Raw genomic sequence first — 13,083 nt, forward strand, 5'->3', positions numbered from 1 at the left:
TAAGAGTTCCATCATCCTTGGATAATGACTTTTGTCTATTTTGCAGAGACTGGAAAAGCACTGAGGTAAAGATGTCCCAGGCTGATCTTCCCATGTTTGATCACGGTTTCATTTGAAACTGTCCTCTCTTTTAATGAGGCAACTAGGGCTCTGGCGTGTTCTGCTTGCATGAAGTTGAACATTGGGTCCCACTTGCCCATGGGCATTACCACAAGGACTCCTGGATATGGGTTAACTATTGGTGGATCTTCAAGCCAAGGCGTTGAGCAGGGCCTCTTGCTATATCTCCTACAAGATAGTCTCTACTCAGAGGAGGCCCACCTAGGGTGGAATGTGAGCCAAAGAAGAAGATATGGGATTCAGTACAGCTCTGCTGGGGGTTCTGTAGACACAATGTAAGAAGTCTACATTGGACATCTACCAGATTCTTCTAATTATCCTGGATATCTAAATAATGTTTGATTCCTTGTGGCATGAATAAGGGACTTTAGCAAGGTAGGTTTATATTAAGATGCTCATGTGTCCCTAAGATGTATATGTCCCCAGGGGTATTCTTTCATGAGATAGAGTCCTGTGTTCTACTTGGGTACTGTGCAAACCATCAAGATTAAACCATCCACTCCAAAGTACAGGAACACTACCTTCTTATTTTTGGAGTTAATAGCGATAACTGAGAGAGAACATGATCAGTCTCCAGGATGATTTGAGAGCATTTAAGTCATTCCCACCCCCACTAAGAGCAAGGCCACTTTGCTTATTTTCCACTTAATAGTAAGAGCAAATTCCTTTAGTTGAAGGCATGGAAAACTTAGGGGGTCAAAAACACAATGTGAGTCATTGCTGCTAGGGTAAACTTGGCTGTGGGTATTGGCATGGCAGATGAGTCTGTGATTAGTTGGAAGCACTGTTACAAAGCTGGGAAGAAAACGGGGATCTAGGAGAAGACACAGAGATAAGAAAGGGCCAGCAGAGCCATAATTTGCTGTTACACACCGGGCCCAAGGCTTACCTTGCCCTTCTGTTTTTATCCATTCAAGTTGCTATCTTGGATTACCGGAGTGGCCATTTTCTGGGGCAGGAGCAGAGCCCTTTCTGTTTCCTGTCCTGGAGCCTGTGCAGGAGAGGCAAGCTTCACTTTGAGCCCATCTGTGTGAGGACCACACACAGGACTGATGCTTTGATCACCTCACCCAGCTTGAAACCTCACCGAAGGTACACTTGATGCATTGCCTCATACAGTAGACAAGTATGCACACTTCATAGCAGTGCAATGCCTGAGGCTCTGCCCTCTTTACCCCCGCCTCATGCTCTGTGCGTGGAGAGCTTCTATTTCTCCACAAGACTCAACCCAAATGCTGTGTTTGTCTGCCAGTCTTTCATTGTCGTCACATGATTTCTACTTGTAGCACATGTACGTGTCATGTCCTTACTCTTACTTGGCTAGAGGCCATTTATATCTTCCTCCCAGTATTCAGCATACTGTTTGGTGCCTAGTGTGAACATGTGGTTACCTGTCGATAAGGAACCTTCTTCTGAAGGATACCATTAGTACCCCTAGTGTGATTTACCTTGTGTGTAGCCGCACTCATCTGCACAGGGAACAAGCGTGCCAGTGCTAGGCTGCGAGTGGGTCCTTCTGCATTTCAGCTTTCCACAAAGAGTCAGCCATACCTACTTAATGAGTAAAATGTCCTCATGCCCCAGCAATACCTTCTGAGCTAAGTGTCTGAAGACATTCACACAGCATATGAGAAGTTGACACATGTCTCTAGACCTGGTGAGTAATAAAAGGTTTTCAAGAAATGCTGGCAAGTGGAATCCATGAAACCTGACTCTGTATGGTTGTTGCCAGCAGCTGTGCAGACAGGAGGTGTGTGTGTGATTTTGCCTTTCTCGCTGTACCAGATGGACAAGCTGGACATTGTGACTTGACATCTGAACTTCTGCCTCTGGCTATTCTGACGGAACTTCTCAAACGCAGCTGCTTATTCCTAAGAGCTGAGGCACTTTGTGGGGTGATTTCACCCACGTTGAAGGTGGAGTCAGCATGTAGGTAGCAGACGTACACTGCACAGCCTTTGTTATGGCTGCTCATGAGAGTTTGGAGACTCTAGCCGAGGAACAAGTAGATTGGCTCTTAGCTGTTGGTGAAGGCCAACCTCTTCGGCTGGATGCACAGATTCAGGAGAGATACACATGGAGCGATGAGGGAGGAAGGTAACACCTGCTTATGGAGACTAGCAGAGTCAACTCTGGAGTACAGTGGGGTGACAGCCATCATAGGGAGACCACCCTCCATCCAGTGATGGCCACTCTACACCTTTCACTTGAGAGCAAAGTTCCAGTTATTCTTTTCCATAAGACAAGAAGATCCTTTATTTTTTTTAAACCAATTTTTCTTTCATATTATCTCTCTTCCTCCCTGCACTCTCTTTATTAGGAATGTTCCCAAATACACACAGCTTAGTGAGAGCATTGAAGTAAGCTCTCTGTTCTGTTTCTCTCACCAGCTTCAGTGATTGTCAATACTTTGCTCTCTTTTCTGCACGAGTTTGCACCGTGGAGTGCATGATTTCAGAGACCGATTCCAGTTCTACTCAACTGTTCCTGGACAACAACTGTTTCTTCATTACAAAAAGGATGTGGGACGGCACACACCTACCCAAGCTGCAGGAGCAGATTTAAGAGGCGAGGGGAGGATCGTTAGTCCCAAGGTCGCCCAATTATAGGCAGTAAGAGCAAAAACAGGATTGTTAAAAAGCATCAAGGCTAGCTAAGGGCTGCTGCCTTGAGCAGGAGCTACATTTTAGATTAGAATTTTGGCAGTATCGCCACCAGCAGGTCATTCTAACATGTAGTTTCCGGAAGCTGGATATCCCCATCACTCTAACTTTAAGACATGAGCCCTTCCCCCTCTCCCTCAATCTTACATCTCCCTAATTACCTGCTGCATGGGAAGGACTGTTGAATCTTTTTTAATTTTTCCTTTTCCTCACTGCTTTTAAATTTTTTTTAAACAAAGAATTTACTGTTGGGCATTTTTTTTTAGTTTTTCAAACTAAAATATGTAATGAGTGACAATATTAAAAGAAACCCTTGTATCTGTCTGGCTTTTGATCACTCTAACAATGTGTACAGCAAAGATGCTTCTGCCTGAGCAACTTCACATGCTGTATGCTCTTGACCTTTGCCTACTCGGTGCTAGGGTTATAGGCATGCACCACCATGATCGGTTTGAGTATTTTTCCAATACAGTTATCTAACAACCAGAACTTATTATGTATCGCACACATGGATTTTAGATGTCTATAGTCAATGATGATTTGGTTTGTTGTGCACAAAAAGGAAAAAAAAATACTTGGTATTCAGCTATAAAAATGCTGGAGTTTTTCCTTCTCAAATTAATATTAGTCAAGGGACCTGTAAGACATGACAGTGTGCACATACTCTATTTTCACAGCTTTGTCTTTCCCTACAGACCTGTGAGGCAAAAGTGTCAAGTCCTCTGCAGCAGCCACTTCCTGTTCTTCTCCTGTTCATTCTAGCCAGCGCTGAAGCACCTTTGCATGACAGATATGAATCTGTACACAGAGTGGTAACTTCCCTTATCAGACCAGTCACTCAGTGCTTCAGGAAATGAGATGCTAAATTGCCCTCAACGCATAACTGGGCCCATGGACAGACAGAAGCTCTTGATAATTTCCAAGCTAATGATCTCTGAGCACCAAAAGATGAATACAGGAGAAAACCAGGGAATACTTCTGTGCCTCACAGAGGAACACGGACTAGAGATTATGAATTTATTTCATTAGTACTGATTATATCTGTCCTTTGTGTCAGGAACTGTTCTGGCTGATAGAGGTCTGAAGACAAGATTGAATCCACACATGAGGATATATATATATATATATATATATATATATATATATATATATATGATGGCATTAGATCTAGGTCACAAAATGAAGTGAATGAAGCAGTAGCAGGCTGAAGGGAATCCCATAGTTACTTGGGAATGGAGCCTCTGAGGAAGAATATCATAGGTGGGGATTGGCTGCAAAGATTGAAATAGACACCCACAGGTGATGAAGTACAGAAATCAAACAAAGGCCACAGTGAGCACAAAGGTCCCGAGGATGAAGGCAGGAGAGGTGTTGGGGGAGCAGAAAGAAAAGGCAGAGAGAGAGGAAATGTAATTCAGAAGCAAGACCATGGAAAGTTCCATAATGCTGGAGGAAAATTTTGAAATTTTATTCTTAGGGTCATACTTGGAAATGTGGTCTGAATCGTTATTTATAGTTTCCATTAGCCATGGAATGGGAAATGCCCCATGGCAGTAAACTAGATCTAAGACACATTGGGCTATAAAGCAGGCCAGGGAAGAGATAGGGGTGAGCTATGGAAGATAGAGTAGTTGCTGATGGGCTAACTGTGGGTGTTAACAGGAAGAAAGAACAAGAATGCTATTCAGACTTGGGGCTCAAGCACTTGAAGCAAAAAACACAGACTAGAAACACAATCACAAAACCTCCACCTGATTGATGCGATTCAGGATTTACATTTGGTTTGTCATTACATTTTAGTAGCCTTTTCTGGATATATGTATCCATGAATCTGAAGTCTTGAAGAGAGTCTGTGTAGAGTTGGAGTTATTCAGGTACAGTGTTACCTAATGAGAATTCATAGAAAGAGAAGGCCCCAGGTAACATCTTGAGACACTTCAGAACTTAGCCACCCAACAGCGGGAGGAGACAGAAAAGATTTAGTGACTTGAGGGAAGTCGGGCAAAGCCTGTGATCTCACCAACAAGAATGAAAAATATTTACCAAGAAAGGAGTAATCGCAACTCAAAACATCTAGATGCCACTTAGGATGACAAATAACTCCTAAGCCCTTGGTCATCCTCCCTCAGATTCCCCAGTTGTTCATGTCTTTGTCTCAAATCTCAAGCTGCAGGTACATTTTGCTTCTTCCCTTGCTTGCAAGCCAGGCCCACATTGACTAGCTCAATTTCTCCATCTCAGAAATGGCAATTCATCTACTCTTAGGCTCTGTATCCAGCCTCACCTAGCATCTGACAGGCTGGTTCTTTCTCACTACTCTCATTCAGCTAGTCCTTGCCTTGTAGGCAGAATCCGACAGCACAGAGTGAATACAAAAAGATATGCCCACTGGGATTGCATTCCGCTTTGGAGCTACACCCATTTGCAGACAGCTACTTGAAGACTTGGATGAAATTCTACAAGTCTCCATAGAGACAAGCATTGTAGTAACTCCAGAAAGGCTGAAGAAAAATCATTAATTTTATTGGGCAAATAATGAAAGTATTCAAAGCAAAATGATTCTACTATTTATGAGTAAGTGATGAAGTGGCTGAAGAAAAACAGGGCTAAAAGGTTCAAATGATCCCAGAGGCTGAAAGAACATGTTTCACCATCTTAATTCTGCATAAAAAAAATCATCCTCAAACTTAGTAGCTTGATAAAATAAGCATTTATTATTGCATAGTTGCCATGTGTGTCCAGAATACAAAAGCAGCTTAGCAAGGTCATTGTGGATCAGGAGATTTTTATGAGGTGAGAAAAGGATATCACCCAGGATTGTGATAATTTAATGTCTTGCCTAGAGTTGGAGGGTCCACTTCAAGATGGCTGCCTCACAGGCTGTTGGCAGAAAGCCTACATCTCTCATTATGTGGGCCTCTCTATGGGGTTAATTGAAAACTCTCAAAGCATGGCACTTATTCTCCCTGCTGTACTCCACCAAAGTACATAATCTACAAGACAGAACAAAAGCTAAACACAACATCTTAATGATACATATTGGAAGTTTAAGACCATCCTCATCACCATGTTCCCTTTGTTAGAAACCATTGAGTGTAACCCAATCGTCCAGTTGAGGGGAGTCAGCTTTGAAAGGAATGCAGGCGTATATGGGTGTCTCTGAATCCCCCACACTGACTATAATTAGATGGTGAAGCAATAATTAGACTTTTGTACTATTAGTTTAATGAAAAGATGTTGGAACAGACTGGATATTTGGGATGGAGTATCAAGATTGGAAGTTCTAAATTCATAAATTTGGAGGGAAATTTTGTCAACAAGTATTTATAACAATCTCAGGAGAAAGAAAGGACAGCTAGGATATAAGACTGAGCAAGTAAAATTTTCCAGTGGAGGAGCACAAGCCATTTTCTTTGCTTTTGCAGAAGGCTGCAAAAGGCCATTACTGATCCAAAGAAGAACACGGCTTTCTTCCAGACACAAGCATATGAGGCAGAGAGGTCTCTGCCTTAAAGAACATACTGTGTCAGCCATTGAGGGGATTAGAGGACTGACAAGCCTAAAATATGGTCAATTATAATAAAAGTTAGCTAGAAGAAGCCCCGAATTTGAACTCTGTAGTAAATATGCAGCCCTAATCTTTCCCTTCCCCCTTCCTTCACAATTTAATACTTGGCAAGAGAAAGGCCACTTGACAGTATTTATGAGCTCATTATCTGTGTGTGTGTCTGCTGACATGGGGGATAGTTCTTGTAACAAGTCTATTCTTTTGTAGGAACTGCAGGTGTCTCTCTGTTGTGTAAATGGAGAGCACAAACTCTCCATTGCCCCCCAACCAATATCTAAGTATTACTTTTTGCAGCACATACAAAGGAATATGATCAGATTAACCTGGGATAAGCTTACTTGAAGGGAGCCAATGAGGCAAAAACCGACACTGCAGGAACAGAAGCAGATCTTCCAAGATGGGGAGTTGAAGGCACCTCTTTCCCTTGCTAGGATCTCAGCCTAATTGCAAAGGGGAAAAGAAAGAATAGCATATCCTAAGTGACAGATATTGGCAAGACCTTTAGGTACGCTGTTTAACTAGATCCTCTGCACAGTCTATGAAAGACAAAGGGAATACTGTTTTGTCACCATTCCACTTAAGAGAAACTAGATGGAAACTGCATTTTGAAAACATCCAACATGCTCCGTCAGATGACTGTTCTGTGAGCAAGCTGTGGTTCAAACTCGATGTCTTTTTCTTCCAAGCATATTCTAAGTGAAATATCACAATGTCCATACATATTGCAAAATCTCTCATGTGATTTCTGGAGTCATCTGAATTTGAATTTAAATGATTTAGTAGGAGCAACAGTATAAAATGCCATTGGACTTCTAATGAAAAAAAAAGTGTTTTTCTTAGCATTAGAGACATTATTTAAACAAAATATATTTTAAGTATTTTAAATTATAATGATCACAACTTGGTTCTGAGTTATATTTTCTTTTTAATGGAGTTTCTCCCTGCACCTTTTCTCAGAGTATGGGTCAATAAAACCTCTCATTGCTTTGCTATAAGATTAAAGACTTTTGGCATTCATTTATATCATCCAGTTTATGTGATATTTACCCAGAGCAAAACTACTGTAAAATTTCTAAGACAATAATGTACACATGTGTGAATTGTCCATACGACACAAAACCTGAAGCTCATAGTCTTGGCGACCGGGTAGAGAGTACTGAGTAGAAAAAAAGTAACTACGATAGCTGATTGGTTTAACTCCTTATTTTCAATCTTTCAAGCTAATACCTGTTAAGAATGGGTTCACTCAGTCGTTACTGAAAGTGAGACTACAACATGGTGAAATCAAATCACCACAGACTGTTAAAACAGAAAGTCTTCCCAGAGTTTTAAAATAAATTGATTTTATATGACAACTGAATTCCCCACTTATCCTTTTCATTGGATTTGAATGTTTTGAGTCACACTTTTTTAAAGGGCTGATTATTTATCTAAACTTTCTATGTTCACAGGGGCTGAGAAAAGGATGTTTTAGCTTTGCTTTATTCCATCTGTGATCAAAGAGGCTATCAGGAGCTCAGGAGAACCGAGGAAAAGTGGTAATTCTTCAGAATCATCCCTGAGGCTGGTGGGGGTTGAGAGAAACAGGAAGGGTCAAATGAGTTTCAGAGTGAGCACTGCTTCAAGGGGAAGCCCTTTACAGACTTCAGGAGAATTACAGGGGCAATTAACATTAGCAGTTGAGCACTTTTGTGCAGGTAGAACTTTAAGCAGCCACTGACCAGGTGCCCGCTGTGTGGAAGCAAGCATCCTTTGGGTTGAAATAGCCGCATGCATTTCCACAAGGGAGACTCTAGGCTCCCTGTTCAGTGGGTGTGCAAACCAGCAGCTACAGTTGTATCAATTAGCAGCTGTTACTTTTTCTTCTTAGAGTGTTCCATTTTCTTGTCTTTTACAATGTTTCTTCCTTTCTAAAGCCCTGTGGCCAGGACAACCACATGCCCTTCAGGTCTCAGAACAGTTCTAATTTAAAATGCCTGAAGCTGCTGCACAGTCCTCCCCCATGCTAGATCCTGTGACAAATTTGGGGTGCAGAAAACATGGTCACCACAGAGTCAGCCATTCCAAATGATGATCACTTGCATTCCATTGACTCCCAGACGATTTGATCATCTTGTGCTTGCCTGAGCACCCCCTCCAGCTTGGACCCCTGAAGAAGAATGAGAAGGGCACTGCTCCCTTTCAATATTATGGGAATACTTTCCATACAACTTGAAACACAGAAAGAAGTCTTGAGTTACACATGCATATTTCAGGAAAGCTAGTGAGCCTAACCAAGCAAACGGAGAAAGAACACTGTCATTCTACCTGTGAGAACTACTGTTTGACAGAAATGAGCATGCATAAGCCTGGTCCTGACATTCATTTATTCAAAAGAAAAACATAGTTCTAATGTCTGTCTACAGGTTTATTACTTTTCAAGCTTAGAAATATAATGTAAACGTTTTCCTATAGATATACATTGTAATCACCATTTTAAGCCATTCCTTGTACTCTATTGAAAAGATTTGTAATATATCATTATTGTTTGAGGATGCTATTTTGATCTTATGTAAAACGCTGAGAAAAGGTACAACATTCTCTACATGTAATATCTGAGTGGTGATAGATGGCTTTGTCCTGCAGAAGATCTTGAACGCTGCCAGAAATGATAGCTTGCTGTAATGTATGTGATCTAGTCCTTATTTGCCCAAACACTTCACGGACATCCTAATGAAGCCCACTGTAGCCTTTGTTGTTTTGGCTGTTGGCTGTTCCTGCATTTCTCAAGGATTCTCTGGTGTCCAAACCAACTTTTTTGATCATCTCGTTGCCATCAGTTTCTTGGCTGGCTATGGCTAGCATTGTTCTTTGGTTGGTCTCTGGTGGAGACTGTCTGGATTGCATCTTTGGGTAGTGCATCACACACCACGTCTGCTCCTTGGCTCCAACCAAGACTTTAAAGAGATTTTTTAAAAGGCTCAGAAAGTTTCTTGGATATCAAGCAGCTCTTATAAAAATAACATTTTTATGACTTAAAATGTAAATGAATAAGGAACATGTGGATTAAATTTCCTTTGAAATGCCCAAAGGGCTTAAAAAGCTGAAGAGACGAGCACTTGCAAAATGAGCTAAATCAAGTTTTGCCAAAAATAAAACACTTGAAAAATTGTTTGGGATACTTTGCTGATCCCCAGGTGCTCACGGGCTCTCCTTTCTAAATTTGGGAAGGACTTAGATTTTAAAATGTAGGTCACCCAAAGAAACATACTTCCAGTGAGCTCGGTGGGCACTTGGCTCTCAAGTTAAAGAACAGATGTCAAAAGTCACTTTTGGATCACAGCATTTCAGCTATGTCTAGTTCTTCAGTATCTTACAGCCTCTCCCTCCCGCTGTGATCAGACCCTGACTGTGCACATGGTGCTCTGGGAGGCTCAGACCTTGTTAGGAGAGATTGATAGCACCTATGAAGGAAGTCTAAATGAGCACTCCTCTCCTGCTTTCTTCTGTCACTTGCCCTGGTGTTTTTCCCTGCATTTATCTTCAGGCACTTCCCATAGAAGCCGAGTCCAAGGCAGAGATTCCGGTGTAAGTGATTTATAGAGGAAGGATTCTCAGAGAAGCCTAGAGGAATGAAATCAGGAGGAGGAACTGAGCAAGATACTGTTTCTGATGAGGTCTAGCCTCAGTCTGGTTCCACAGGGAGCTTAGGACAAGACTGGCTGAGCAGACTTGCCTTACCTTGAGGTATGGCTGTTAGACACAAGCTTTCAGCTCCCCAAGGAGGAAAAGCCTCACCTCCAGGGTACTTGGGAGATGGACAGCTGTAGTCACTGTGCTAAGAACAATCCTGAAGGACATATTGCCAGGCCAGAGTGTAAGCATGGCTTTTAGACAATACCCGAAGCAGTTGGGAGACAGACTCATATCTGCCAAGAGTGGCACAGGAGACTGACCCAACAGAACCTGAAAATGGTCTTCTGTACCCCACTGTCTCAGAGCCCTGATGACATCAGTTTCTCTTTCCTCTGCTTTCACATAGTCCATCCATCGTTTTCCAGGTTTGCTGTGTTGTTTGAATTTATCTTTTTTATATATTTCCTACCACAGTCACATTTGCCTAAACTTTCTCATCTATAGCCTGGTACTCCTTACCCATTTCCAAGCCTAGTTTCATCATTATAGTATTCTTAACTCATGCTATCCTGCACATTGCTGAATTAAAATTCACCCCCAGATACCACTTTCAGGTGATTTTTGAATCAACAGTGTCCTTAAAGGTAAAGGATACCTTGGACCTGGACTATTCTCTTTGGAGGCCCATTCAATGCTAACATTATAAGGGCACAACAGCACTAACAGTTCCATACATTTATGTGACAGCAAATTATAATACAGAAAAGCAAGTGTTAAGAATATTGAAAGAATTTATTAAGTGTTTAAAGTGCTTTAATGTTTAAAATCCTGAGAGCAGTGCTTGGTAGCAGTAGGTGCCCAGTGAATACTAGCAGGCACTTCTACAAGTCTCACATCTGGTCTGTGGTTATATTCCGTCCCCTGCCAAGAGCTGTTTTACACACAGAAGCAGAAGGCTCATGTTTAAACTCAGATTATTATACCTCTGCTTTGTGTATATTCTTTCCCATGGCACTAACAAGAAAATCTAATCTGCACCTTGCCCTCCCCTGCCTTAATCTCATCTCCAACCATGTGTGTTTCTGGCATATCGGCTTTCTTCCATTCCTTGCGTGCCACCCCCTTCTAAGGCCTCCTGTTTAAGCCAACACTTTTGCCTGACTGACTCCATCTTCAGGCCTCCTATTAAGCAGTACTTCTCAGAAGCCATTTTTCCCCGACAACTGCCACCATTCATTCAGCTGGTGCTTGTTGAGCTGCCATTCTGTGACAAGTACTATTGTATGAGAAACAGGATGAAAACCATCAAATATGCAGCAATGGTCTCTGTCACCATAGAGCTTTCATATATAGAGGGAACAAGAAAGAGAATGCTTGTGTGTGTATGTGTGTGTGTGTGTGTGTGTGTGTGTGTATTCATGTGCATGTGTTTGTTTTAAGAAAATAAAAGGGAGGCAAAAGGAGTGTATAGAAGAGTAACCAGAAAGATTTCTCCAAGGATACTATCTGCACTTGAGCAGAGTTCTGAAATGGATAACCAGTACCATGCCATTATGTAGTGTGCAATTTGGCTTCTTGTAATGCAGGACGAGAGGGCTGTGGCTTAAGCATTCACCTATCCCTTGATGGAGTCCATGATGGGGAAAGGGAACTTCCATCCTGGGTTGGAGGGAAACTGTTATTCTCAACAGCACTACTTTCTAGGGAAGGACCCACGTCTTGAGGAATCCTGGGAGGGTGGTGGTCTTCACACTGGAAGTGTGATCAGGGTTTCAGACAGGTTTGAGGGCAGGGACTGGCTTGATAAAATATTCACTGCCTGTCACATGCACATGCCTCCACTTAAATGCTCTCCTGGGTCCTCGACCATCAGGGAACCTTAAGACTAATTATTTCTCCTTTTCTTTGTTCATCTTGGATTAGGAGGAGAAACTTTATGCAAAACAGCAATAATGTGAGCTCCAGCTTAGGAGAAAAATGAGGGGCTAAAATAAACTTCTCGATTTGGAAGGCCACAGATAGCCCCATCTTTGTCCATACTGGATTGATCCTTTAATCCCATGGCTCCTGAGTACCATGCCTGGCACTTAATGGAGTGCGGTATGGATACCATCAAAGATTTTTCCCCTAGGAGACTAGGGGTTGGTTTGTTGTTTGTTTTTCTTCATGCATATTAATGGTATATTTTAATAGGATTCAGCATGATGTGTACACACATTCATAGAGTGATCTGTCCAAATACAACCTCCTACTTCCAAAGGCCCATCTCTCGTCTCAATCTCTCCCAGTCACTAATCTTTCTAAAGCAGCGGTTCCCAACTTTAATGCTGTGACACTTTAATATAATTCCTCACATTGTGGTGATACCCAAACATAAAATTATTTCATTGCTTCTTTATAACTGTAACTTTTGCTACTGTTATGAATAATAATGTGAATAACTGATATTCAGCATATCTGATATGGGACCCCAGTTAAAGGGCCATTGAGTGTCCAGAGGGGTCATGACATACAGGTTTATATTTTATTTTACTATGAGAAAGAACATTTGTTACTTGGTGTGTATGTGGGTAGGGGATATTTATTAGCTTAATAGAGTATCCTCTAAATCAATCTATGTCAATCTTCAGGGTTTTATTCTTCTCTGTGGCTCAGAAATGCTCCATTGTGTTCACTAAATTTATCAAGCCCAATCTTTTAGTGAAGTCTTCAGGTTTTCCTCCATGTAGAACTTTATCATCTATACACAGATTTCTTTCACTTACATAATTGCAGCTAAAACTTGTTATTTCCTATGATATGAGACTGGACTTCTTCATCCCAATCCATACGATTGATGTAGCTTTGCCGTACATAGTCCTTATTGTACTGAGAAAGAATTCTTCTGTAGTATTTCTAGTTTATCAAGAGCTTTTATTGTGAAGGAGGGTAGAATTTTATCAAATACTTTATATACATCCATTGAGATGGTCAATATTTTTATCTTTCATTTAGTTATTAGGTTATGTTTATTGATATTCATGTGTTGAATCCTTAGAGGATTCTTGCATCCCTAGAACAAACCAGCCTAGTCAAGGGAATTAAAAAATATCTATTTATAGGCTATGGTGAGATAGA

The 13,083-nt window shown here is 41.4% G+C and overlaps 1 long non-coding RNA gene across 7 annotated transcripts in view; it reads right to left on the reverse strand.

Annotated features, from left to right (window-relative positions):
• LOC132653602 (uncharacterized) overlaps positions 1 to 13,083 on the reverse strand; it is a 133,203-nt gene that overhangs the window by 22,971 nt on the left and 97,149 nt on the right. For 2 of the 7 annotated variants that reach the window (XR_009591336.1, XR_009591339.1), the window contains exons 3-4: positions 6,690 to 6,791; positions 1,010 to 1,111 (exon numbers count right to left, since the gene is read on the reverse strand). The exons of 3 other annotated variants lie outside the window; for them this stretch is intronic. This is a non-coding gene — a long non-coding RNA (uncharacterized LOC132653602). The remainder of the gene's footprint in view (positions 1 to 1,009; positions 1,112 to 6,689; positions 6,792 to 13,083) is intronic. 2 more of the 7 variants (XR_009591341.1, XR_009591338.1) reach the window with 1 other exon arrangement.

The sequence above is a fragment of the Meriones unguiculatus genome, chromosome 4, assembly GCF_030254825.1.
Source record: "Meriones unguiculatus strain TT.TT164.6M chromosome 4, Bangor_MerUng_6.1, whole genome shotgun sequence".
In the NCBI taxonomy this organism is placed as follows: Eukaryota; Metazoa; Chordata; class Mammalia; order Rodentia; family Muridae; genus Meriones; species Meriones unguiculatus.